Raw genomic sequence first — 23,355 nt, forward strand, 5'->3', positions numbered from 1 at the left:
TGTAAATGCAGAGCGATAGTTCTGTCTCTTTCTCCAGCGAGCTGGGACTAGTTTTTGGAGTTATTGGGGGAAGGATCAGTTGAAGAAGTACAGTCTGCACATTACTCTGAAGTGCTCTGTCCTGCACATGCAACTTCCACTGTTCAGGCTGACAGAATGTAGTGGCCAGAGGAGGTCATGACCATTCAGTATAAGTCACCCTCTCCCCCTGCCCCAATGTCATTTGTACGAGTCCTGTGAAGGGGCAAGGGGGCAGTTTGAAGAAAAGGATCAAAAGTTTGAATGCCTCAGTATTCAGTGGTGAGCCAGACCAGAGCACTGGGCTGACGGGCTGCTGAACAGCAGGAGTGCTGTGTTTATGGAGACCATGTCATCATCTTCTGCAGTTCCCAGGAAGCTAACTACAACACCATGGGCCAGCCCCTCAGCTGGTGTCAATTGGTGAAGCTGAAGTTGTTTACACCAACTGATGAGCTGATCCCCTTAATTAAAAAGTGCAGCAGAGATGAAGCTGCACCTAACTCTGCACTTGAAGAGTCAAGGCCCAAGTCTCCACTGCTTTGTACATGATATCGCTGTTAACGTCTCTGCAACGTATGTGTAAAATGTTACCATTCTCACTTGGCTGTTTATACACATGTTGGACAGGCATAAACCTTGCATAGCACAAGATACGAGACACTGGACAATATAGCCCACAAAGCCCTGCCATACCAATTCGCTACCACCATTTAACAGTCATTCCATCTTGGGAGCCATTTTTAAAGGCAATGCTTAGTGGGGATTTTGGTACAAGAGAAAGGCAATAAGGACAGTGAATAAAGAGTACAATAGTCCAAGGTAAATTGAAGGTGCTGAATGGTGCATATACAGATGGATAGGTTGTCCATCCTCTTTCCCTCTCTCTGTCTCATTGTTTGTTACACTACACTCCCTTATTGCATCTTGCCTTAATTTAGATTGTGAGCTCTTCCAATGATTTCCCTACACCCCTCCCAGGGGGAGTGTACACCCCTCCTGAATTTCCCCAACACCCTCCCCCCCCAAGTTTTGTGAGCTAGTTACATACCAATTTAGTGATTGTTTGGAAATCTGAATTTAAACTGAAACATTAATACACACTTTAAAAGCTTATAGAGTGTATGATAAAATATGTGTATCTGAAAAAGTATAATAGATTTTAAAAGTATGAACATAGACTAGCTTCCTTGCTTCCTGATACAGCTGTTGTTTTTTATGATGTCAGTGCATTCATTTCGGTGATGTTGGCCAACCTAATAATTTCAAATGATTTGTAAGCAAAGTCTAAATGAGCTCTCCCTGACAGCTAGTGATGAAAATATCTCTTTAGATTAACTCTTCTGAATAATGATTTTTGGGTTAAACTAAGCAGTGGCCAGGATCTAAGAAACAGGTTATGAACTATCTAGCACCTGGGACAAAAAAGTTGAATCCTTCATCTTTCCAGACAGATAAAGTAAGCAGATGAACTATTACAGTTTGGTGGGTCTTTTGGATCAGAACGACTTTAGAAATCAAGGTCCGTCTGCCCACTTTGGACATGTAAAATCAGATGGCATTTTTAAACTGTCATGCAACTAACATTAATCAATTTTCTCAATAGCCTCACATGGCACATACAGGGCTAGGAGATAGTCACTTTTATCAGAAGGTTTGGCAGTGTAAGGCAAAGATTTAATATTTGAAAATGCTATTAGTCATCAGATAATTGGCAACTATAACTGAGTAGGGAACGCAGAGTGATGTAAGCAAAGTGCCTTTCCACAGAAAATTATTTACTTACAAACATCAAACACAGCTCGTAATTACTGTGTACAGATTGAGATCACTAAACCTAATTTTTAAAAAACAGTTTTCTTTCTATAATGACGTATCTTTAATTCATCTGCTTAGGACATTGACAGACTACACTCCTAATCTGTCCTAGCGTGTGATCTATCTAGGGCAAGCTCCAGGCAGCAGTGCAGCAGCTGGTGCTTGGGCGGCCCTGGACAGGGAGCGGCCATGTCCAGGTCTTCGGCAAGCAAGTCCCTCAGTCCCTCTTGGAGGGAAATTACTGGCATGCGAATTGCCGCTGAATAATGAAGCGGTGATGAAAGAATAGAGCAGCTGCCAAAAGTGTCACCGTCGCAGCTTTTTTTTTTTTTTTCCCTCTCTCTTCGCCACTTGGGGCGGCAAAAAAGGCGGAGCCATCCCTGGGATGCTATTTCTATCTGACTGTGGCATTTAGATTATAAATCTTTAGGCAATTGGCATGTCATATGATGCAGATTTGTAAAGTGCATCCACAATAGGACTGCTGGCTGATCTCTATGTGCCACCATAATCAAAGCAGGGTCCCATTAAGTGGATTCCACTGCAGTCATGTAAAAGTGTGTACCTTTAGACTGTAGTTGACACTATATCTTTTTGATGTTTAGCATGTTTACAAGTAAGAGCCCAATTTACTAATGAGGTCTCCGCAGAAATAGGAAGAACACGTGATAACTCTGCAGTATAACTTAGCAATATGTACTTGTAATGGAAATACTGTATGTTCATCATGTCATTTTATTTAAATACTTGTGATTTGAGCATCCATCCTGCTAAGTATGAATATCCATAGAATGCAACATTTAAAAATTAGGCCCAACAGTTCACACAAGTTCTAATTTCTTTAGGACTTCTTTTGTTCAAGTAACTATAATCAGAAAACTACATTATGGAAAAGTTCTACAATACATAAATGGCATTTGATTAATTCACCAGCTTCCAGGTGGCAGAAGAACCTTGCTAGCTCATTAATTGCTCATACACTTCAGTTTCTTACCATGCCCATTATTAGCGCCTAAGATTTTAACAGCCCCACTCACTTTTCCTTTTTTCTTGTAACTGAAAATGGCAATCCATTGAAAAACTAAAGTAAAGTTTGGTTCTGCGCAGCGTCACCTGCATTGTCTGAATTGATGGCTAATGATCAAAGCGATATCGTGCACAACCAGTGCATGTAAGCGGTTAGTCTCTATTGGTTCATCTAGTCATCTTTTTATAGTCTCTTGTCTTTATGATTAGTTTTTTGAATAGGATTTTCTGCAAGTTTTCAAAACTTTGAGGTATTCAAGACAGAATGGCAAAGAAGGGGCCAAGGCAGTACACTAATTTTAATTAAATTATTGTCCTGGGGGTGAAAAGTATTGGAAAATTTCTCCCCATAGTTGAAAGGAAACTGAATATAATATAATATACTCTAATCCTTGCATCTCACTACAAAGGAGAGTAAACCAATGGAAAAACACCTATGGTTCAGGAAATTAACAGCTGATGATATGTTACCGGAGCTAAATGAATAATCACAAACAAATATTTTATCAATGAATTTAGCTCTTTTTCAAGCACAGTCACGAATCACACAATTCTTGGGAATTTACTGATTAACTAATTGTACAGTATGGCTGATTGGAACAGTTTGCATGTTGAGTATTTGTATTCAGAACTGAGTTGTGTTGCTTAGGTGTGATTGGTCCACAAATTCCAGCGCCGTATTTATTCAGTTTCCACAACTGGAGTCTGCAGGGAGTGAAGACTAATGTGCACAGATAAATTCATGGTCAGCCAATATTTGTGTAAGAAAGTTTTAATTTTATGTTGCCTTTGCTAAGAATGAGCAAATCTGACTGCCTGGAAACGAACACAAAGGGAAATAGGCCAGGCCAAAGCCAAGAATTAAAACAGTCAGAAATGTAAGCAGTATCACCAGTTTTAGCCAGGAAACTGGAACTCAGCTTATAAGCCTGATCCAAAGTCCAGTGAAGACAAATGAAAGCTTTCAACCTGACTTCAAGAGCTTTTGGACCAGGTTATGTGAATTGCATGACAACCCACGTTAAAACTCAGGACAATTTGGAAATAAATTAGGGCTGTCAATCTAACCGCAGTTAACTCAAGCAATTTAACTTGAAAAATTAACCATATTAAATAAATTAATCAGCGATTACTCGCACTGTAAAACAATAGAATACCAATTGACCATTTAATAAAATTTGATGTTTATACATTTTTCAAAATATATTGATTTATTACAACATCAGATACAAAGTGTTCAGTCTCACTTGATTTAATACTTTTTTTTTTATTATAAATAGTTTGCCCTGTAAAAAAACCAAAAGAAATCAGTATTTTTCAAATTCGCTAATACAAGTACTGTAATGCATCTCTTTATCATGAGTTTGAACTTACAATGTAGATTATGTACAAAACAAAACTGCTCCAAAAATAAAACATGTAAACCTTAAAGTCTACAATCCACTCAATCCTACTTCAGCAATCACTCAGACAAACAAGTTTGGGTTAACCATTTGCAGAGAAGACTAATGCTGCCCACTTCTTGTTTACAATGTCACACTGAAAGTGAGAACAGGCAGGGTATTTCTGTGCCAGATATGCTAAACCATTCGTATGGTGCTTCTCTTTGTCCCATCCGGAGGACATGCTTCCATGCTGTGATACTTGTTAAAAAATATGTGTTGATTACATTTGTGACTGCCACTCTTGAGTAGAATTGTATGCTCCTGTGTCTGTTTTATCTGCATTCTGCCATATATTTCATGTTATGCAGTTCTTGCATGATGGACCCAAACACTTGTTTCGTTTAAGAAACACTTTCACGGCAGATTTGACAAAACAAAATAGAAGGTATCAATGTGATATTTCTAAAAATAGCTACAGCCCTCGACCAAGGTTTAAGATCTGAAGTGCCTTCCAAAATCTGAGACGGATGTTGGTGGTGAGCCTGCTTCAGAGCTTCAAGAGCAATATTCAGAACCGGAAACAAGAGCCCGAACCACCAAAAAAGAAAATCAACTTTTGCTGGTGGATCTGGACTCAGAAGATGAAAATGAACATGCCCATCAGTCCGCTCTGCTTTGGATCGCTTACCGTAGCAGAACCAGGCGCTCTGCATTTTGCCGCCCCAAGCACAGCAGGCAGGCGCCTTCGGCGGCTTGGCCTGCGAAGAGGCCTGGTCCTGCGGCTTTCGGCGGACCTCCCGCAGGCCGTGACTGTGGGAGGTCCGCGCCAAGCGCAGAACAGTGTGGACCTCCACAGGCAGGCCCGCGGGAGGGTCCGCCGAACAGCAAGACAGTGAACCCTCTGCAGGGCAGCCGCCGAAGGCAACCTGCCTGTCGCCCTCATGGCGCAGCAGAGCGCCCCTGCGGCTTGCCTTGCTCATACACGCGCTTGGCAGTGCTGGGGCCTGGACCGCCCCTGACAGCAACCTGTCATCAGCCAATGGCACATGTCCTCTGGAATGGTGTTGAGCATAAAGGGACATATGAATCTTTACACATCTGGCAGGTAAATTTTGAAAGCACCAGCTACAAATGCCATGTGTGAACGCCTGTTTCTCACTTTTCAGGTGATACTGTAACAAGAAGCAAGCAGCAATTATGTCCTGCAAATTGTAACAAACTGTTTGTCTGAGCAATTGCTATGAAGCAGGACTGAGTGGACCGTGCAGGCTCTAAAATGGTTTTTATTATTGATCGCATGTTTTTGGTACATATTCTAAATTTGTAAGTTTCAACATTTATTCCATGAAATAAATAGTCAGATTCAGTACTCTTTATTCTAAGCACTGAATCATAAGTACATTCGTGAAATCACATAACAGATCAATCATACCTCTTAATTCATTCTATCGTCGCTGATCATAATTAATCTCTCACAGTATTAGAACATCAATATCATGATACACAAATAATTCATAACAAAATGTCACACATATTAAACTTCCTAAATTTTGTTAGCTTGTATATCGAATCATTATTAATGAGAGAATGGTGTAAACATGAATAAGACATTGCACCCAAAAATATTTCAAATAGTAATGGGTTATTCTAGCACCTAGTGTTAACAGTGACAAAACACTAAGTGCATATGGATTTAATAGAGGCAATAATGAAAAATATTTTCTGTCTTTATTATGTCCGATAATTTACTAGCTCAATATTCAATTTTCTTTAATTGTATCTAACCTTCAAGCACTAGTTAGAAGTTTTGATCTTTTGTTGACGAACTTCATTTTTTTATTGCAGTTTATAGCCGCTATATTTTTCTTCACACAGGCATCTCTACAATTCAGTATGACATATCAATGCCGAATTTTGTTATTCCTTCTCTACGCTAACACCAGACATGGACTAGAATGTCCTGTCTCATACTCAGCAGAAGCTCATCAAGTAAGGGACCTAGTCTCTATTGATGTCCATTAGAAGAGTACGACGACGAGACATATCTTACAGAACATATTATGAGATTTTCAAGAATAAGTATAATTAAAAATCTAAACTCTAAGACCCTAAGTAATATTGAATGAAGTGTCCTTGACAAAAGCGCTTTGAGGTAAAAGTTTAAGTCAAAGGCTGGCATCTGATATCAGACAGAAACATTGAGACATTCATAAAAATCAGCATGCTGGGTACGTACCAGACAGGTCATAGCCAGTATCTGGTCTATCTAACATAGCCAAATTGACCTGGTGCCCCGATGTTAGGTAGTAGATAGAACTAGAGACAATAATCATCAAAGTGATCCATCCGTTGGTTGAAGAATTTGCACCTAGCTTGTACAGCAACCACAAGGACTATGAGCTCGTCTATAACCATTTTCGATATGTCTCCATATAAACATTTAAATTTAATATGAACTGGACAATGCTATATGATAGTCAATGTGATAACTATTTCGATGGTGTCAAAGTTTTAGAAAGAATGCATTAGTGTTTTCAGGAATCATGGCTTGTGAAATTCACATTCTTTAAAATAAATAATTAGATAGTAGATTATAATAATAACCATTATTATATATATATAAGTATTTAGTATTATAATAGATACACATTGGGGAGAACATCAATAAATAAAAGCTAGTAATTTTGATACATTATGTAGTTACAGTCATTAGCTTGCTTAGTGAATCTGGGAAAGAAATTTTTAAGAACAATCCAGATCCCAATAGTAAATGCATTGAAATGAAATTAGGTGAGTTCGTTGTATAATCTGAAAATTTGACAATAAAAGTTTACAAAATATTTTACAGATCATGTTTATAGAGTATGTTGAACAAGTAATGGTCGCCAAGTATCGAACCCTCCGGGGATCACCACTATTTATCTCTCCATTCTGACCAACTGAGACAATTTTACTTCCTACCCTTTGTTTCGCGCATCTTTTAAACCAAGTTACTATTCACGAGAGGACAATTTCCCTTTTACCCCATGATGGCTACCTTTCAAAAGTCAATTTAAATTAAATCCTTTTTTTTTTAAATGTATATTTTTTTAGAAATCTAGACCTATTATGTGTTTGGTGTAACTTGCATTATTCTTATGTTAAATTTGCATAATCCTAACAAAACATTTACTTTATTCATATCTCTTTTATTTATCTCATTGGTCCTGACACCCTCCCCCATAAATGTGACCACCCCCCGTAATTTCAATTCCTGGGGAAACCACTGAGCTCTTCACAACTGGTGGATAGCCAATTTATGTTAGAGTGTTCTAGAACACCCATCACCATGGTATCTGTGTGGGATTTTTGCCATTACATCACATGCAGAGTATGGGAAGAGGACTTCCTTCTGTTCCAGTATCTCTGAGGAGACACAGGAGCTAGGACAAGTGTGCTGTCCAAGGAGAAGTGGAAAAAAAATTATGTGTGTTCATATAACATCTCTCCATAATTGCTGTTGGTATCCTGTCATTCCAAGAAAGCACATATAAGCATTAGTGCTCTGAAGAAATGAATTGGGAGGTTTTTTTTTGTCCTTTGTCAACGGTGTCTCCACTGGTGGTTTGTAAAGGGACAGAAGTTCTCAGAAGCCTAGAGTCATCATTACTTCCTCCACCATAGCCAGCAAGTGGCTTATATTACTACAATGCTCCAAATCCCACTTTAAGTCCTCTCTGAGAGAGGGAGGACTTAAAGGAAATATAGTTTGTGAGATGGCTATCTTTAGAAGCCTGTCTAGTCTCTAAGGATGGATCTTTCTGAATGTTCTCTCGCTAATACTAGACTGTTTCTTTCTTATTTGCTTACTTTTGCATGCAGTGCATCACTCAGAAAAAGAAAAATACAAGGGGAGATAGAATGTTCTTGTGGTTCAGAGACAGAATACTCAGGAGACCTGCTTTCCATCTCTGGGTCTGCCACAGACTTTCTGGGTCCAGTCACTTAGTCTTTGAGCCTCAGTTTTGCCATCTGTAAAAAGGGCTTCATAATATTCACCTAGCTCACTGGTGTGTTGCAAGGCTCATTCATGACAGTGCTCCTAGTTTCTCAGAAAGAAGTGCTGCATTTTTCAAGCAGTGTTTTTTAAACATAAGGTTTCTCAAATTCAGAGGATTATTATGGTGTGGGAAAGAAAAAAAGAAAGCAGAAGTTTTGTGAGATCAGAAGTGACACTGGAGGTGTATATTCTCCAAACTTGAAACGAAAGGCAGTGGTTAAAGCAGATTTAAACAATAGGGGGAGCTCTTACCACACCAGCTAAGGAGGGAGGAGCTGTGGGGAGCACTGCTCTCCAACAACAGGTAACCATCAACCCTACCCTTACTTGCCTTACTAAAGGAGAATCTCCTTTAGCTTTCAGCACTACAGGGCATATGCCAGTTAGTTGTACAGTTCTGATTCTAATGTTTTGTGTGCATAATTCAATGTGGAAATCAGGAATTTGGGGCCTATTTCTGCCAATGCATATCCGAAGGCACAACCAGGCCCTCTGATGAGTAAACTGTGTACACTCTTTTAAAAATTAAGCAGGGTAGATCAAATTCTCTTCCCATTTACATGTATGCAAATCCAATTAACTTCAGTTGGAGTTCCGTGCATTCAAAAGGGCCCAAATCTCCTGTCATTAAGTTTATAACAATAATACCAAGACCATATAGATAAACATGTATAGTATAATGTAACACCCACCACCACCAGTATGCAATCCTCTCTCTCAAGCGAATATGTCAAAGTGTTCCCATGCACTCGCCATTACAACTCTGTTTGACCTTTAAAGTCCCACCTCTACTAGGGAATTGATTTTTACTAGTCCCTTGAGTGGTTGCTTAGGATAGATTTCATTGTATATCAGAAGAGATGTCAGAGAAGACCCTTAAACAGCTCTGTCTCCAGCACACATTAGGTTTACCCTTGTGGTGGACAGCTTCATTGTGCCTAAGGAGTGGAGATGTCAACCATGGTCATCATGCCGAAGCTTCACTCTACCTTTTAGATATACTGAGCCCAGACTACTGAATGCCTTGAGGATAAGGACAAAAAAAATGGATTTTGAGTAGCTGTGCTATGGGAAGCCAGTGTTGAGAGCAGAAGACAAGTTTGAGGTGCTCCGGGCTTAACCAGCAACCTAGTATCCTTGAAGTTCCTTTGTAGAAGCACCAAAAAGGTTGCTTATTTATCCAAATTGATGTGAACCTTTAAGCTTCACCAGGCTAGATGTCTCAGAAGACCAGATTTTCTTGTGAGATTTTCATTAGTTCCATTTGGGCTAAGAAATACCAAGAGGATAGGTTCTCCCATAGTATTTCAGGACTTAGGGAGGGAAGGGGTCAACAAAAATCAGGAAGGGCAGAGATATACAACACCCCACCCCACCACCAAAAAAGTTAACCACATTTTTCTGAGCCCTAGAAGCAAACGTTGGGGCAACAGTTTTTCTCTATTTGGCCATCTCCTAGCTACTCAGGTCCAGAGAGATGAAATTTTTTTAAAGAATATTTGAGGTATTTACTAGAGGTGAGGTAATCATTTCCAGCACGTTATTTTAGATGTGTTTCACTTTTCTGCTGTAGATCATCTGTTTTCCTCAGATTTATTTGGTATTTGAAGTTACTTGCCAACTGCTCTTGGTTATACAAATAGTTCTTGGTCTGGAGAAATCGAGTTTCAGAAACTGAACAGTGTTGAGTCACATGGACCATGCTGTTGTTTCTCCTCCCTGATTGGATGGAACTCTATGAATCGGGGTTCCAGTGGGAATGCTTTACAAGTTAGACATTCTCTTTGCCTGGATAATCTCTAATATTTGCTTAAAATTTGTTGCTTCTGCAAATTATATTGAATGATACTTCCCTAGAATATGGGCCGAAAGTGAACATCAGAGAGATGTGAATGCAGGCAAAGAGAATTCAATGTCTATTTCAGTGACTATTTATGGAAAATTTTTAGTTATTATCACAATGGAGTTTGGTTTTATGAACTGCTCCTCCTTGTGGCTGTTCAGCTACATGAAATAATAATTAAGTTTGCTTGTAGTTTGATAAGAATGTGGCTATTTGTTTGTGATGCTGCTCAGTAACCAGGTGTATTCCAGCTTGTGGCAGGTTATTGTCATACACTGGGTCAGAGTCTGATCTGATCCCCAGCCCTCCTCAGGAGTTCAATCTCTAAAACAAATACACAAGAGAAGAGAATTGGGTCTAATATAGTTTGCCTACTTTAGCTACTGAAGGCATGAGAATGCTGAATTACTTAATGCACCGCCAGTATTGCCTACGCACGTTGTGCATGACTGTCATTCCCTGAAATTACGAGCTAACAAAATAACCTTTTCACTGCTAATTTTCAAACAAACACTTCCCTGTGGTGTCTTCTTTATCTAAGCGAAGCCAACAGCCATACCATAAGCAATTGGTGTAGCACAGAGCTCAGCTGAGACTCAGACATAATGAAAGAGGGATTACAGAGAGATAGTTAATGGACACAGCTGCTGCTGTAAGCTTCACTCTCACAGGCTCCACTTAATATGAGAGGCATCATGTTGCAGATACCTCTCTTGTGCCGCTATATACAGTGTCACTGGGGAACTCTCCAGAAACAGAACAGCATCATTTTGGTTTTGTCTGCCAGACTGAGAACACCAATCATGCTCTTTGACAAGAAGGACCTCCCACTTTCCTCTCCACTACTGAAAAAAGGCTCTTCTAAGCTTCTTAGGGACAGATTCTGAGAATCTACAGCCACTCTAATAAAGCAGACAATGTTACACCAGCATAAGCAAGATCAAATCAACCCAGAGACCTTCTGTTGAGATAACAGGGACTAGAGAACGTACAGGTGCACAGAGAGGTACTATGATGTAAAGATACCTAATCGCAGCCAGGAGAAATTTCACCTATGATTTTGAGAATGGTAGAGAATCCAAGATTAGTTCAGAGTCAGAGGGGACGACGGGAGGAGAGGTTCACTTTTGAGCACTGAGCAGCCTGCTGCAATGACTCTTCTCTTGACAAGAAGCAAGGAAGATACTGTTCAAATCTGCCCACCATTGGCTGGCTAGCTAGTAACTCAAAAAAAAAATAATCAAACATCTTCATGCCAGATAGACTGGATATAACTGTGCATGGGGCACTTCTGAGCCATCTGCAGATGCAACAGAGCTGGTGCTTTCTGTAAAATGGGTTTGGAGGCAGAATTTATAAGGTATGGTTTTCTGTCTCTTTGGATCTCCTCTTATTCACTTTTCTTCTGTTATCTTTAAAAGAAAGAGAGAAAGCATAGATGCAGAACTGGAAGAGGATGCAGCTTACCTCTCTGAAGGCAGGTGTGCGATCATGCCTTAGTTTTCCAAATGACTACTGTCTTCCTAGGGCTGGTAGGGCAATTTAGCCCTCTAGTCAAATCAACAGACACCCATCGTCCTCCAAAAAAGCCCCCTGCCTAGACTCTGGCAACCATTACATCCTTCCCATGTGGCTGAAGGGAGCTCCTCCCCTCTCCTTATATCAGAGATCAAGCAATCCTTGGCACCTCTAGGCCACTGCACCTCTCAGAGACCTTTCTCTCCATTGCAGGGTTTTACCACTGCCTATGGTAGTACCAGAGGGAAGCCCAGGACCTCCCACTACTGCAGGTTTCAGCCTTGGAACTTTGTACTATGGAACAGCAGTCTGCCCTAAACCCCAAATTGCCTTGCATCATGATTCCCAAGGCCACTTTGGTTTAGGCCTTCTCCCAGCCTCTTGCACTCCCAGCTCCACTCCCAGCTTCCCTCCGCATAGGGATCACCACTGGTCTTATCCTAGAGCCCTTGCTATTGCTCTTCCTCCTCACCCATCTCAATTTCAGCTAAGCTCCTCCCAGACTCCTTCCCCGGCTCCCTCTCAGCCAAGAGCCACCCAGGAAAGCTTCCCCAGCCAGCTGTTGCTTTCCTCTGTTCTCACTCCCGCACTGAGACCAAAAAGCTCTATCTCCTCTTGGCCCCTTCCCAGCAGGTTTAGCCATAGACAACAATCACTCAGTAGGGTCCTGCACTCTTTTGTGGCCCCGTCACATTAAGCAGTTTCGGGATGCTCTCTAACTAAAAGAAGAGTAAAATGTGTTTAACCCATTTGCCCCTGCACAGAGAACACCTTCATTTTTCAACTTGATGTGATTAAAATGAATACAAGAACAGACCTTCAACATGGTGCATGTGAAGGAAGAGGCAAGTTAACCTGGACAAGCAGTACTACAGGCACTACTGCTAAAATAATCTGCACCGATAGTTTGAGGAATCCCCCTTCTGTTAATCACCAATATATTCATGCATACAATTGCACACTGTAACAACCACGCTGGTCATTCCAACGGTAGGGCATTAACATGCCTTCCACTTTTAGATGCAAAGGGGATAAAACTGGGCATTTGGGCAGAAATGGCCCAAAATCTGTTGGAGGGAAGGGGGCTAAGAGACATTGCACCTTCCTCCCACAGCCATCTGGAAGCCTCACTTAGCTGCTGGGGCTTTGTGGGTTTTGTTAGAATGGGTTCCTGTCTGCATCCTGTATCACTTGCCAGACCGGTATTGCCCTGGCCTCTTCTTTTGTCATTCAGTATTGGACCCATTCTACAACAATATGCATTACCTCACCTTTTGGGGGCGAAGCCAGACCTTTTGGCACCTGCTCCCCTATTTGGTGTAAACATTGCTTGTGCCAATCAGAGGCGAACACACACAGGTTTTGGGGTTACGGCATACCGGCATACACGGATACACGGGACTCGTTTTCTCCTCTCCCTGCCTGCACATGGCAGGGCAACCCTAAAATACCCACTATGACATCACAGAAGTGCATAGTGGACCAGGTAACCGAGCCTGATCACCTCGAAGCTCTCTCTCAGCTCACGTGTTTCAAATAGAGCTTCTACGTTTGCCGGTCGTGATGTGTTGGTTTGTATTTGTAAGTATCAGTTATTACTAAATGCTGCATTTTTTTGTAAATATTGTTAGTAGATATTTAGGCATTGTGTGTTTTAGGTTTTGTTAACTCTATTAGCTAATCATAAGCTGCTCTCCCTTACCCCTTGTAACCATCTCCAATAAAACTTTAAATTGATTAATTTTAGTTGTGGCTGTGTGTGTGTCTGCAGTTTGCCTCGTGACCCATACTCTCCTCTTGCATCTCTTACCTGTATAGTCTGTTGCCACGTGCAGCCTGGTAAATAACAGGTCTGCATTTTCTTTTGCCCCTGCGAATACGTGGCAATCTACATGGCGTCACGAACAGGATGCAGGGAAGTTGGGCCATGCCCGTGGCACGCTGCAGACCGCGCAGACAATGAAACTGAACAGTTCCAACATCTGCAGTTTCACCTTTTTACTAGCAAAAATTCGACTAATCCAGTAATGAATGGATCTGTTCCCTTGACTTGGGAAAAACTCAAAAAGGCTATACTGTACCATTAACCCTGGCAGATACAGGTGGCCTCCTTCGGTGCCACCCGAGCTTTAGGTGTCAGCCAGCCGATTGTTCCCTGCAGCCTCAGTGCACGGAGGCTGTGGAGAACCTCGGTGCTGCAGATCCCTCTCAGCTTTGGAGAAAATGTAGCCGCACTGTTAAAAAAATCCGGAGGTACCGTTTCCAATTGATTCCCCCACCTCGGGTAATACCTGCTAATCCGGCACGCAAATTATTATGCCAAATGATAAAAAAATTAAATTTAATTAAGAAAACCATAAAATTGCGACCCGATAAATATAAATCTGAGAATGTTTCTCAGAAGAAAATTAAAGTAAAGGGTCAGGTGGAAGCCCTGAGAAAGAAAAGGGTAAATTTGTAATGGGTAATGAATTGTTGACTAGTACAGCTTGTAAAAGTGAACCTGAAATGGGTAACTGTGATTTGCTGGAAGTAGCTCAGGGTAGTGAAAAAAGCAGCAGCTTGTCTGTTGGGAGTGGCAATGTGCCTGGTGAAGCTTGACCCTATGGCTGTGTCTAGTCAGCAGTTTGGGAAAACAAGAATAGTGGAAGATGAGTGTCCCTATCCCTTACCTGTTTCCTGTGTGGAAAATTGTAACAGAGACACACACACACCACTAAAATTAATCAATTTAAAGTTTATTGGAGATGGTTACAAGGGTAAGGGAGCAGCTTATGATTAGCTAATAGAGTTAACAAAACCTAAAACACACAATGCCTAAAATATCTACTAAAATATTTACAAAAAAATGCAGCATTTAGTAATAACTGTATCTACAAATACAACCAACACATCACTGCCGGTCCACAACGTTGAATGCTCTATTTCCTGATAGAACACTGTGAGTGTGTATAGAGAGTATTCTTCGCAGTGTGATCAGTTCTCTCGTTTATCTGCATAAACTCGAGCTTCACAGTAGTAACGTAGCTCGTTTTCTCCTCTCCTGCCGGTCGACATGCCAGGGCAACTCTCAGCCGGATAGTGAGAGTAGCGCACTAGTAGGAATCTCCATCTGCATAGTTTTTCTGTCCGGAACTGACCTTCATACTGATGTAGTGTTCTCTTCTCTTGTTTGTGCAACAAGAGCTAAGTGTTGCTTTGTAGTATACCATTAATATGGGACGTGTGGCGTGCCTACTAGGGTCTGGCTTTGACCCCTCATATCGTCGTAGATGTTCTAGTTAAGTCTATGGATTTGTGTCTGTGTGGGGTCTCATGTACATGTGTGTATGTTTGTAGCTCACGCGAGGCTCAGTGGCTCCAGCTTGTAGCGCTGTTGCTGAGACATTAGGTTCCTAGCTGGTATGATTGACCGACCGCTCGCATAGGTATGCCTCCAACCGTCTCCTGAGCAGGTGGAGAATAGTTTGTTGTCGAACAAACTATATAAGATCTTTCCTGAGTCTACTTGTGACATACTTATTCCCACCGGTGGCGAGGTGATGGATAACTTATCGGTGGGTGTGGAATATGGTAATGTAGCCGCAGTTTGGGTGCAACGCACGTACGTGCGTTGAGATGCAAGGCTCGTTTCTATATAGTATGGCAGCTCAAGAGCCATCTATAGACGAATAGTGAGCATGTAGTTCCCAAACCAGATCACGGTGATGACAACATACATGATTTTAAGGTTAACCTAGTAGAGTTATTGATGCCTCGTCTGCGCCGTTCACCTCCGTCTCCTACCTGTTAGCCAGTAGTGCAGCTGAGATGATCCAAACTTGGAATGGTCCTTCTGGACTCTCTGACTCTATAGTAGAAGTAGCCAGCACGTTTGCAGGTCTTTGATACATTGATGATAATAGGGTACATACTATAGGTGGCAATATGATAATAGACAAGCGCATTTTCTAGCGAATTATTGGCTGGCTCTTGTGCTGACTCTTCAGCCATGTAAGTATTAAAAAGTGGCGGAGCATTGTAATCTATTTTTGTTGTGGATCATAGTGATTAGTGCTATCCCCTTCTGGATAATGCTTATCGTGAAAGGATTGCTGTTTTAATTAAGAGTAGAGCTCCCTATAGCTCGGTTGTATTAGGCTAAGTCAGGTGTGTCGTTTGCAGATACTATACAAACAGGACTCTTGATATACGAGAGGATTGATTATAATACCACGGTAGTTAAGAGTCAGTAATCAATGCCGTAGGCGATTGCTAGGTATAGAGACTGTGAAGTCGCATAGGGAGTGTGGATTCCTACGACAGTTTGCGAGTGTGCCTAGTATAGATGGGAGTCATAGAGTAGGAGAATACTTTGCCTTGTAGATTTGAGAAGTGGAATGTAATCCAATGGTGCATTATACCCGGGGATTGGGAGGAAGTACAGCAAATGCAACATTAGCCACAAGAATCCAAAAGAATGGCCAGGCTTAAGGAGCGAAATATGTGTATGGCTTCACCTATTATTGTTACCGAATAACAAAGTGCCGTGCGATTGATGCATGCGCCTCAGCAGTCATGCAGCTGCATGATGAAAATGATATGTATGTGTTAGGGAGAGTTAGAAGGTTCCAAAAAAATTCATCATTAGGACGATGAGAACAGATTTAATGGGAGGGGGGTAGGTAAATTAAAAGTGGGTTAGTCTAGGGAGGTGTTAGCATAAGAGAACTTTCACGATAGACCAATTAGAATATGCACCACCCAATTAGGGGCTGCGGAGTAAACGTTTACCAACAAAACCCAACAATGAGATGCTGGACTGTAATACTCTTAATTAAAGGAAAGCTATGATACTTACTTGAGCATTTAAGAACTGGAAACACATAGAATTAACTGTGAGAACAATTATTCCAAACACATAGAAGCAGCCACTGCACATAGGGGGAAGAACAATTTACACCTAGATATTTAAAGAAGAAGTATAAACTGTTGTGTCAAAATGAAAGGAGTATGGATTTTAGGGTGAGAACTGTGGTGCACCCAAGGCAATCTTCTGGGACTTAAGCACTGACAGGACTGGTTTTCTGCTGACCTCCTACACCCAGTTAGTGGGCGAACCAAGTTTGTAGTCCACCTTTCTGCCTAAGGGCTCTGGGGCAAGATTGTTGTGAGGAGAGCATGCTAATCTGTTAAAACGAATATACGAGCCCTGCTCAGGGTGCATAGTTTGATTTATTAACAATTCATTTGCGAGCATTATGATGAACTAGCTTGTTGCACTAGGCACTTGTAGCCACTGAGTAGGTGTTTAGGGCACTTGCCGGCCCGTAGGTTCTCCGATGGCCAGAGGCTTGGGTTAGAAGCCATTCAGTGTTATACAGAAATGGTTTATCAAAAGTCATGTTCAATAACATGAGTGAATCTCTTTACAGACTCAGTAAAACTTTAGTTAGAAAATAGGGATGGATCTGCTTTTTGGCAGCAGGTGCCTGTATGTACATTCTTACAATTTTTGGTAAATTAGCAACACACTTAGTTTTTGCAAAATCACCAGTTAGCCACCATAACGATCTATTGAACCCATAATTCGTCTCCGAAGACTTGTAGCGAAGTTATTACAACATAAGATTCTTGATCTGTGGAACACTTATGGATCCGTACTCCACTATTTCTGCGTGATTATGATGTTACTCCTTATGATCCTTATGCGTGCGTCTATCATATTTGGTCCTCAAATGAGTGTAGTACCAAATTGTCATATATTAATGACATACCGGTTCTCAATCCCAGATTAAATGAGTTAGATAACAACTTTGGTCTCCAAGTGCCCTTCTGTTTATTTTGCATATAAGCCTGCAGTAGGATTAACATGAGAGCAACCCACATTAGATTTGATGCTCAGCATCACATAGCCAAAAGGATAAACACCAACGTTTTCTGCCACTTCCATTCATATCCATTTTAGGCCTTTTCTTCCTTAATGAGAACATTTTCTTCTCGGAAGGAAAAGAATGAAAGCTTTATCAGCGATTTAGTGGCATCTGATCTTAAGATCCATTTTCTAGGTTGTTAGTTTTTATTTGTTGGGTCTTTTTGCTATTTCTCGGAAAAATCGCACTCATTTTTAAAATTAGCTTTGGATTCCTTTCCAATACCCATTTTTATTTGACTCATTTTACTTTGCAGCTTTTATCGTGTTTTTGTCGACATTGGGTGTTATTTTCTCTTTCAGAGTATGGAATATGACTTCATCTTTTTACATGTGAAATCGTTCTCTCCGCCTCCCCTCTTCCCCCCCATTTCGCCAACCCGCGCTCTCTCTTCTCTTCTCCTCCCCCCTGCCCTCATGCTCCACAGCTCTCTGTTATGCTAGTGATTTATATTATAAGGCGAACAACATTTAATGAGCCTCTTTCTTCTGTACAAGTTCAGATTTCTTGTGGGCTGAATCTTAGACATAACAACTTAGGTACACTGCATGGGACTGTATCCAATAGTTTTAGTCTTGGTTTTTGTATTTTTCAAAATTTCTTTTCCATTTTGGTTAGCTTCATCATTCGGAGCAGAACCCTCACGTTGCAGTTTGCCTTGTGACCCATACTCTCCTTGCATCTCTTACCTATATAGTCTGTTGCCACGTGCAGCCTGGTAAATAACAGGCCTGCATTTTCTTTCGCCCCTGCGAATACGTGGCAATCTACATGGTTTTCTTAGGTTTAAGAGGTATGGCTGAATAGACAGTGAGCACAACCATTCTGTGTACCATCATCCCTTGGCAAATCTGTTGGGAGATCTCAGCAGGTCTTAATGCTGATTGTCACTGTTAATTTCCATGGTTTCTGCTCTGTGCTGCTAGCCAATACATACGTCTGGCATAGTATACACCTCATTAATGGGCATTATGTGCAGTGAATTAATATAATACACTAATTACCTCTAGACTGATTCTTGCCTACATATTTATAGCTGCCTCTGGAAATTTCCACTACATGCATCTGACGAAGTGGGTATTCGCCCACGAAAGCTTATACTCCAATACGTCTGTTAGTCTATAAGGTGCCACAGGACTCTTCGTCGCTTTTTATAATACACACATATGTCTTGGGAAGTTATGTTAACTGAATGTATCATTCTCTCCCCACAATTCTGTTTACCCATGTCAAGTACCCCAGCTAAAGTCAGCTATGGCATTAGAAAATAGGAAGCCTGTCAAAGCAAAGATGCATGAATGGTGTGTCCTAGCACAGACTGGGATAAACCACTCCACCCAACTGCTTTGGAATGTAGTATGCAAATGAAAGATAAGAAAGAGACAGAATGGAAACAAGTTAAGGAATTGTTATGAACTGGTGGGTTGGATTTTAGTGCCATGTAGAGTTTTGTAACTTGTAAAATCAGACTACAAATACTACTAGCTGAAAGGCAGATTTTTTGATGCACAATTTCTGTTTAAGCTGAACATGCTGTGAGAATATTCTTTTCGGAAGAAAGGCATGTCTATCTCCTTTTTGTATTGTACTGCTTTGTCTTCAGACAACACATTTGGCTAAGTTCGATGTTTTGAACATTTTTAAGAATAAAGCATGAATGTAGTCAAGCAATTTGAGTTAATAGTGCCATCAAGTTCCTTAAGAAGTTGGGGGTTGACCCAGGAGCAGATAAGGAAGGGATTGATATCCGGTATCTGTAAGGCAGCTGTCAGGCAGGGGAGCAAGGAGGTCTGAGAAGTAGTATGGTGGGGTTGGCTCAGTGTATAAATATTTCAGAGCTCTGAGGATTCACACAAACCATGCCACCCTTCCTTCCTCCTGCTATTCTCCCAATGGCAAATCACCTCAAAAACCGGCACAGTTTTCCAAGTAAATGTAACTCTTACGTGTTTTTTTTCCACAGAAGGACACAGTAGGGCCCAATGTTTTTTAATTCTTCATTAGTAAGTACAATAGCAAAGCTTGAAGTGGACAGGGCCAACTACAGTAGCAGACTGAAAAAGAAAACAGTTGAGAGCTGTGCCAGAAGTCTGATAGAGCAATCTCCAACAGACATACAGTGTACTATAAATATCAAAATCCAAAGGTATTTTTTTTTGTAAATTTCCTGCCTTTTTTAAGAGACAACACTATTTGCAATTGTATCAATGCACATGCAGGGCAGAGAGATGCAAGTACTGGGAAAAACCGGTGCATTTCAGGGTGTTAAAATAAATCTAATAGGAAAAACAAACTAAATCTGATTTGAAAAAAACTCCAGCATTTATCAAACCTGCCATTTGCCAGTCAGGGAGCACCATGTCAGACTCTTATGTATGCTCTGGTTCCATTCTCTGTCAGCTTCTAACGCTACATCTTCACTACAGCCGGAATCGACGCTCTGAGATCGATCCACCGGTGGTCAATTTAGCGGGTCTAGTGAAGACCCACCAAGTTGACAGCAGATCGCTCTCCAGTCGACCCCTGTACTCTACCCCCAACGAGAAGAGTAAGGTAAGTTGACGAGAGAGTTTCTCCCATTGACCCCTTTGCAGTGTAGACCCCGTGGTAACTCGACCTAAGGTACGTCGACTCCAGCTACGTTATTCACATAGCTGGAGTTGCACAGCGTAGTGTAGCCATAGCCTAAGTGCGCTAAGGGAGTAATAATGAAATATGCCCCAATTCACAAATGCAAGTCATTTCCCTTTGCCAAACAGTCTGCTTCTGCAACCCAGTACTAACAACACTTCCCTATACCTCTACAGCATAAATGGATTTTTAAAAAGCTGTCCCAACCCTAAAAATGTGTTACAAATGAATGCCATTCCTACACAGAGATCTGCAAGTTCTTGAACCATAAACCAGGCCCTACATAATTTATATCATATAGCAATGATAATAATGAAGTATAAATCTGTTATCATTTATTTATGAATAAATAATAATGTACTACTGGTAATACATTCAACTACAATACATATTTATAACAACAGGATTTCTTATAAATAATTATAACACGGCAGACTGTGCATTAGAAATGTGACTGATAGTACACATCTAGGCCCTGCTCCTACAAACACTTTTGCATGTGAGTAATTTTACACACCCAAATAAGCCCATTGAACTCAGCGAGTGTATACATTTGCAGGATGAGCCCCAGCTTGAGTCATTCCTAAAAGTAACTGATTAAAAAAATAAACTTTTAACCAAGGTAGCACAGAACAATTTAATTCTAAAAAGTTGTGCTTCATTTTATGCCTAAAAAAAAAACACCTTACTTTTGCATTATTTTCCTTTTTTAACCCAGTTTCAAAGAGAAAATAAAACCCAAATAATCCTCTCTATTTTATATTATTTTGTTTAAATTTAGTCTTAAACTATATTTACATCCAAAGAGGACTTAATTTGTTTTATCTAATCTTGTTTGATTATTCTACACCAGGGCTATTGGTGTAGTTTTGAAATTATTGAGATCTAGTAAATTTATGGGTCATATGTCCAAAGGCAGGTCTACACTTAAATCACTGCACTGGCACAGCTGCACTGATTCAGCTGGGCCACTGTAGCACTTAAGTGAGGATGCTCCTATGCCGACAGAGAGCTTCTCCCATCAGCGCAGTCAATCCACCTTCCTGAGGGGTGGTAGCTATGTTAACAGGAGAAGCTCTCCCACGACATAAGTGTTATCTACAAGGGGAGTTACTGTCAGTAAATAAATATGGCACTGCAGAGGTGTGGATTCTTCACAACCCACCTGAGTGAGTAAGTTACACTAATATAGGCGAAGTGTAGACCTGGCCCAAAAAGACTGACATATTATTGAAAAGTGATGTAGAGAGTACACCTAAGGGGTGTGCCATAAATGCTGTTTTGTTCTGAGCACAGATAAGTCCTGTTTCAGTCTGCATACAACAGGAAACTACTGCATGGAACCTATTAGTTTGTGGCAGATCTACAAAGGCAATAATGGCTTGGCTGGAAAAGATGCCCTTTTCCCCCCTACAAAGATAAAATATTAAGTAAGGAATTGATCCTGCGTTCTTTATTCCATTGACTTGAATCAGAGTTTGCCCGTTTAAGACTTATAGATTGGGTCATGAAATGTAGGGTTTATTCAAACATCAGTATCGGGTCAATTGGCAACATTCTGCTTCTGTCCCAGAATTCCCACCCTTGGACCTCATCTTATCTTCCTTTGTGATAATCATAACTAAATGCTGTCGCATTGAATTTTGCCATAATATATTATAAGCATGTCCCTTACTAGTCATTTAGCCCTTTCGAATTCATTTCTTTGTTTTGATGCATCAAATGTTTCACATGCATACGTACGGCCTGGAGAACTTGACAACACCACAATTTATGGGAAAATATTCGCTTAATCTGGGCATTATTACCTTCCACAGTTGCTTCCCCATCCTTTCTTCACCATCCTCTTTTTAGGTTTCAGAGTAGAGCCGTGTTAGGTCTGTATCCGAAAAAGACAGCGAGTACTTGTGGCACCTTACGAGAACTAACATCATCTATTTTTAGCTGATATTGTTTTCAATCTCTTGGGATGGCTATGTGAAATTCTCGACAACAGTTTAAAACCAATGTTGGACTGTAGTAGAATCTCGAATTGTATATAGAATGTGGCAGGAAGTGCATTACCCAACAGAAACAGTAACGCATTGCACTATCTGTGGATGCAAGGCAACTATAGCCTATTGCAATGCTTCCCTGTCAATCTCTGGGAGGAGCTCTTACACCCCGACTGTAGGCTGTTTGTAGATATGTGAACAGACCCAGGCCAGGTGGGGTACAGGAGTCCGGTAGACGCAAAATATAACTGGTCACCGGCTAAGTAGTTTTGTCCTGAGTGACTAGACAGGGGCTGGCGAGCGGAGTGATAGTCAGAACCGGGGCTGAGACCAGATTAGAGGCAGACCGGTGTAGGAGAACAGGGGGGCCGGTCAGCCAATCGAAAGCGAGCGTAATGAGGGCACGCTGGGTTGAGAAAGAGCGCATGCAGTCAGGGAGGGGAGGCGGTAGGAGAAGGAGCATGTGAGGAGCGGCAGCAAAGGCAGCGAGAGAGCGGAAGGAGTGGAGGTGGCGGCTGAATGCTTACGGAGTACAAGCGGTATGCAAGGAGCACAGGAGGAAGAGTCCGGGGGTGAAGGATGAGAAGAAGTGGTTGGGAGGGAGGCATGGAGGAGTACCCAGTAGCTTCCGAACAGGCTGGTCACCAGAAGGTACGATAGGACACGTGGCAGAGCCACAGGGCGTTGGTCTTTGGAACTCTGCGGAGTAGAGGACGGCCCAGTTCCGCACGACCGCGCGCAGAGCGCGCGGACTGTACTGATTCGAGGAGTGAGTTTGATATCAGTATACTGTGGGGAAGTCCTGGATGGAAGGCGAGTGAGATCTGCGCAGATGAGTGCAGGACACCGAAGGAGGAGGAGGAACGTGTGAGCGAGACGGCGCAGAGAGTGGTCGTGTGGCACAGCGCAGAGAGAGAGGAGGTGATTAGAGAGAAAGAGAGGAAAGAGGAGGAGTTTGTGGGGGGTTTTTTTGCACCACAATGGATCGACCTTAGTAAGTGGCATTGAGCAAGCTACAGCAGCCGTAGCATGAGCGACCGGCGTGGCCAGGCACTGCCTGAATCAGGCAGTCGCGGCTGCGAGCAAGAAGACAATCGCTCGTGTCTGGGATGGACCATTCTCTCAAGAGGCGGAGGCTGATGTGGGAGAACGTGTAGGAAGAGGCCAGGTC

Source organism: Chelonoidis abingdonii, chromosome 3, assembly GCF_003597395.2.
Source record: "Chelonoidis abingdonii isolate Lonesome George chromosome 3, CheloAbing_2.0, whole genome shotgun sequence".
In the NCBI taxonomy this organism is placed as follows: domain Eukaryota; kingdom Metazoa; phylum Chordata; order Testudines; family Testudinidae; genus Chelonoidis; species Chelonoidis abingdonii.